Consider the following 6,110-nt stretch of genomic DNA (forward strand, 5'->3'; position numbering starts at 1 on the left):
TTTTTTTTTCTCCCCTTGACCTTCCCCTAGCCTCCCATACCCCCCAGTGTCTTGTGTCCATTGGTTATGCTTATATGCATGCATACAAGTCCTTCGTTGATCTCTTACCCACCCCCCCAATTCTCCCTGGCCTTCCCGCTGTAGTTTGACAGTCTGTTCGATGTTGCTCTGCCTCTGTATCTATTTTTGTTCATCAGTTTATAATGGTCTTAATTATCCATAAATGAGTGAGATCATGTGGTATTTTTCTTTCATTGACTGGCTTATTTCACTTAGCATAATGCTCTCCAGTGTTCTTTAGCTAATCCCTTCACCTTCTTTATCCAGTCACCTCCAACCCATCCCTTCGGGCACCTGCCAGTTTGTTCCATGTATCCATGCCTCTGGTTCCATTTTGTTTGTCAGTTTATTTTGTTCATTTAATTCCACATATTAGTGAGATCATATGGTATCTGTCTTTCTATGACTGGCTTAATTCACTTACTTTACTCTATAGGCTCTCCCTCCATCCATTTATATGCTCTACTATATATGTGCCAAAGAATTCATGCTGTTTTGCCTGCAGAGTTCTGTATTGTCTGCATGTTGCTGACTGCATACTCATAGTACATTTCAACATGTTCCTCTGCATATCCTGGTAGATTCAGGTCATGATCTGTCTCCAGTTTTCTTTTTTTCTCTTGTTAGCATCCACTAATTTCAAACTGATCATATTCTATCATCTTGCTTTAATTTATGGACTGGAATGATTTTTTAATTTATTTTAATTTTTTATTTATCTTTATTGTTGAAAGTATTACAGATGTCCCCTTTTTTCCCCAATGACCCCCTTCACCCTATACCCCCCAGGCCTTCACCACACTATTGTCTCTGTCCATGGGCTATACTTATCCTATATAATAAAAGCATAATATGCTAATTAGACCAGATGTCCTTCCAGACGACCTTCTGGATGAAGCCAGGGCTGTGAGGTCTGAGTCAGAGGCGGCCGCCACAGCGGGCAGGGGCCGAGGAAGGGGTGGCTACCTCAGTGACAGGGGCCAAGCCCCTTGCACGAATTTTGTGCATTGGGCCTCTAGTATGCACATAAAATCCCTGGTTAATCTCTTCCCCTCCACCCCACCCACCTTCCCTCTGAGATTCATCAGTCTGTTCCATGCTTCTATGCCTCTGGATCTATTTTGTCCATCAGCTTATTTGCTTCATTAGATTCCACATATGAGTGTAATGATTTTTTATATAATTCACATATCATAAAATTAATCATTTTAAAGTATGGCATTCAGTGATTTTTTTAGTATATCCACAAAGCTTTGCAATCATCACCACAGTTTATTGTTGTTATTGCCCTTTGTTTGGTGCAATTTCTGAACTAATTCTGCAGTCTGTGTTCTTTGTTATGTATAGTCACTGCAGTCTCTGCTAGGTTAGCATATGATCAGTTAATGAGTAGACAAAAATTTCCTTAAATGCCTGGAACCAGTTAGTATCTCAGTATTTACCAGGAGGCTCTTTGTGCCTGTTGGAGAATTCTTTCAACACTCAGCCAAGTAGTTTGCAACTACACCTTAACCTTCATTTCTTCCTTGTCAAATAATGAATGCCAGTCTGCAATGACAGTTTAGGGACTTTTCATGTCTTTACTGAGTGTGCACAGCCCTACAAATGAGTGTGTCCTTCTAGATGTTCAGGAATATGTTGGGAGCTTTTCAAAGTCCCTACTGACATCCCATTCCATAAATTTTCTTTTTTGGCTTTTGTATTAGTGAATCATTTGGCCCATTTTACTACCTCAGTCAGAATAAAAGTTAAACAGTTGTCCGCAAACATTTTCAACAAACACCCTCAGGGAAGAGGCTTTTTGCACTAGGTGAACTCTGTCAGATTTTCACTGGACAATAATGATTTTTTGTTCTCTTGGGGGCAATATTAGCTCTATTATGAATACATGACTTACAATATTCCAAAATTATTTGTTTGCTTTTTCCATATAACACACATAGTAATATCAGCATAACACTACAATTACTGCCTCCACCAATCTATAATAATAAAAGGGTAATATGCTAATTAGACTGGCTGTCTTTCTGACGTCATTCCAGACATCCTTCCTGATGAAGCCGGGCCAGAGGGAAGACAGACTGTGTCCCAGGTGCCTGCAGGTGGCTGGAGGAGGGAAGGAGCCCAGGTCCTGGGTGCCTGCCAGTGGCTGGAGGAGGGAAGCCCAAGTCCGGGTGCCAGAGGGAAGCCGGTGCCGGCAGCCAGGGGAAGGAAGGCCTACTCTTGCACAATTTTTTGTGCATCAGGCCTCTAGTATTATTGAATAGTTTAAACATTTTGGATGTACTAACCCCTTTCTTCTCCCATGTGTTTAATGGCTGTACTATATCTACAATGCCTCATCATATAGCCATTCCATATTCTCTCCCTTTTAACTCTCACTTAGACTTAATTCTTGGAGTATCTATATATTTTATGCTCACAACTCATCCTTATGTTGTTATATTTATAGATATATAGAGAGATCTTTTGGCTATCTAAAGATAATTCTCCATTATTTCCTCAAGATGTGCTTATATCAATATTATTTTAGATCTTAGATGTTAATAATTTATCTGTGCCCTCTATACTGGAAAGTTGGTGTTCCTGGATATAAATTTCTTGGCTCACATTTTCTTTCCTTGAGTATCTTAAAAATATTACTCAATTCTGTTGTGGCTTAAAACTTTGTTGTTAAAAAGTCAGATTACATCTGATTCAATTTTTTCTTATAAGCCTTGCTCTCTTTATCAAAGATGCCTAAAAAATTATTTTACTTTAAAGTTCAGTGATTTTATTAGAACCTATTCCTAGTGTTTGTCGTTCTGGGTCAATATTCTTAGGTACACAGTGAGTTGTTCTTTCTTTCTTTCTTTCTTTCTTTCTTTCTTTCTTTCTTATCCTCACCCAATAATATTTTTCCATTGATTTTTAGAGAGTGGACGAGAGAGGGAAAGACAGAGAGAAACATCGATGTGAGAGAAACACATTGATTCGTTGCCTCCTGCAAGAGCCCTGACCAGGGCCCAGACCTGGGAGGAACCTGCAACCAAGGTATGTGCCTTTGACCGGAATCTAACCTGGGACCCTTTGGTCTGCAGGCTGACGCTCTATCCACTGAGTCAAACTGGCTAGGTCATGTCTTTTCAATGTACATGTCTGTGTGTGTGTGTGTGTGTGTGTGTGTGTGTGTGTTCTGTTCCCTTGCTCGGTATTCTTCAGGTATGTTGGATCTTCCTTTCTTGCCTTCCATATGTACTATTTTCACTAAAGTTATTTCATCTCTTCATTTATTTATTTTTTTTTAATTTGCTTAGAGGGTACATCTTATATTAAGTGTTTTTATCACAAAGTATAATAAATAAAGATGGTGACAGGAAACTTTTTATAATGTTTACAACTGCCGAGGTAAAAATAAAATTAAAATAACATTTTTCTTTTAATCTTCTCTTTCTCTTAAGGCATTATTTGTTATGTTTATTCACCCTTGTATTTCATTTAGTTTATTCTTCATTTCTAAAATTCATTTTTTCTGCTATCTCTAATTCTTTTGTGAGTTGGGACCCTTATTCATGAGTTTTTCTAAATCTGATTTATACTATTATTTCATATCTTCTATCATATTCATAATACATTTTGATTTTTTTAATGCATAACAATTTTTATCTGTCTTTAAGCTATGTCTTCTGATGTGTTTTCATGGTATAAAGAATATTATTTTGCTCCTTATTATCTTTTTCTATAGTAACTTTAAATGAGATTTTGCCTTGATACATTCCTGTAGCTCATTTTAATGTGAATTTAGTTTGACTCAACTTTTAGAAAGAGGCATAAAGCAGATAGACTTTCTAACTTCACAGGGCCCTCTCCTCTGTTATTTTTGTGTAGTATTAATCAATATGGCTGTTCTCTTTCTGAGATTTCTTATATCTGTTTCCCTCCTCAACTTTTATTGAATGTTCTATTTCCATCATCTCTATTGTTCCTAACATGCTCAACTACCAAGAGACTCTCTTAAATATGAGGCTCCATCATGGTAAGGGAGTCCTAGTGAGTCAATTTTAATATGTTATATGAATAAACAGCTCTAGCCCTTTCAGATCTTCTTAACACCAGCTCTTATAATTTGTTTTTATTTAACTTAAAATATTTTATTTAATATTTTGTATATAATTTTTCATGTATCTCAATAACCATATTTATCATTTTCATTGGTTGCAAGCAATACTATTAAAGTACCATAATTTTATAACTATCTCTCTATTAATGGCTGTTTTGGGATATATCCAGTTTTCTATGATAATAAATAACATGTAATACTTTCCTTCTGAATTATATCCTTAAGACAAATACCCTGGAGTGAGACTATTTAGTAAAAAGGTATGAATATTTCTATGCCTCTCACTAAAAACTACAAGATTGTTCATCAATTTGACTGAGGTAATTTGTAATGCCGCTAGGAATGTATAAATGTTTCAGTTTCTTCAAATAGTCTCATCACTAGTTTTAATAATGTTCCTTTACTGTTGCTAATTTTAGAAGTATAGTATAATGTAACATTTCATCATTGTTTTAATTTGCACTTCTTTTACTGTTGGCAAGACTGCACACTCTTTTCTATGTTAATTTACTAATAGTGTTTCATCTTATATAATGATTCTTAATATTTTTTTAGCAATGTCCACAGTGAACTTAATGCAAATGTTTTAAAAACTCAATATATTTTGGAAATGTCACTATATGCATTAAATATAATTGTGTATTTTGTTGCTTAACTTTTATCTTGGTTTTATGTTTCAGTTGTATTAACATTTTGTGCAATCACACTGCCTATCTTCCCTTTTGTAATTTATTTCCTCCTTTAATCAAACATTATCTCCCTCAGTACCTGAATAAGTGCTCTATTTTCTCCCTTTATTCCCCAATAATTAATTTTTTCTAAATACTTGACACTTTAATTTCTGTTATTGATTGTGATATATTATTATATGAGATGTAGATTTGTTAATTTTCCCCATGGTGATGCCATTACCTAAATAGCATTTATAAAAATGAACCCTTTCCCTATTGATTTGTTAAATTTAGTTGGATGTGTTTTGAACCCTTTTATATGTTGATTAAAGCCTATATTCATATTGGCTAGAGGGTACCTAATTTTATTCAAACAGTCTGTGTTTACAATGCTGCTGTTTGAGAAACAAAGTCAATGCTGCAGCATCATATCATCAAATGTTATAATGGAAAGTCCTCAAAAGTAGCCTTTATCTTTTCCTTCTCTCCCTTCCCTTCCTTCCTTCTATAGAGAGAGTGCCATTTACTCCTTGTCTCTATTCCAACAAAAGACATCCAAGTTGCCAGCTGAAGAAAAGTATCTGGCTCTTTTATGCTTTATGGATGGAGAATGTGGAGAACCAATGTATGTACCCAAAAGCCTTTTCTAGAAATCTCCTTCCCTTGTGCTTTCATTACTCTCCAGCATCTAATTCTTCTCTGACAGAAGTAAAGAAATGGTACTGACATATGTCTGAGATTTTGCTGCCTGTGGATTCCTCTAGTATTTTTATGGTTTCCCGTCTTACGTTTAAGTCCTTTATCCATTTTGAGTTTATTTTTGTGTATGGTGTAAGTTGCTGGTCTAGTTTCATTTTTTTTTTTTTGCATGTATCTGTCCAATTTTCCCAACACCATTTATTTTTTTGAGTCATTCAATAACTATTTATTGAGTACCTATTCTTTTTTTATTATTATTACTTAATATATTACAAAGTGCCTTAACCGGTTTGGCTCAGTGGATAGAGCATCGGCCTGCGGACTGAAGGGTCCCTGGTTCAATTCTGGCAGGGGGCATGTACCTTGGTTGTGGGCACATCCCCAGTTGGGGGTGTGCAGGAGGCAGCTGATCGATGTTTCTCTCTCATCTATGTTTCTAACTCTCTATTCTTCCCCATTCCTCTCTGTAAAAAAAAAATCAATAAAAAATATTTTTAAAATTTTTTTTAAAATATTACAAAGAGTAGTACATATGTCTCCTTCCCCCCCCCCCCCTACCTTCCCCCCCCCCCCCCCCCACC

At 35.9% G+C, this 6,110-nt stretch overlaps 1 long non-coding RNA gene across 1 annotated transcript in view; it reads right to left on the bottom strand.

Annotated features, from left to right (window-relative positions):
• Positions 1–6,110, bottom strand: part of LOC106723815 — a 22,878-nt gene that overhangs the window by 3,870 nt on the left and 12,898 nt on the right. The window contains exon 2 of the long non-coding RNA XR_001359541.1: positions 3,109–3,114. This is a non-coding gene — a long non-coding RNA (uncharacterized LOC106723815). The remainder of the gene's footprint in view (positions 1–3,108; positions 3,115–6,110) is intronic.

Source organism: Myotis brandtii, unplaced genomic scaffold (genome assembly GCF_000412655.1).
Source record: "Myotis brandtii unplaced genomic scaffold, ASM41265v1 scaffold654, whole genome shotgun sequence".
NCBI lineage: Eukaryota > Metazoa > Chordata > Mammalia > Chiroptera > Vespertilionidae > Myotis > Myotis brandtii.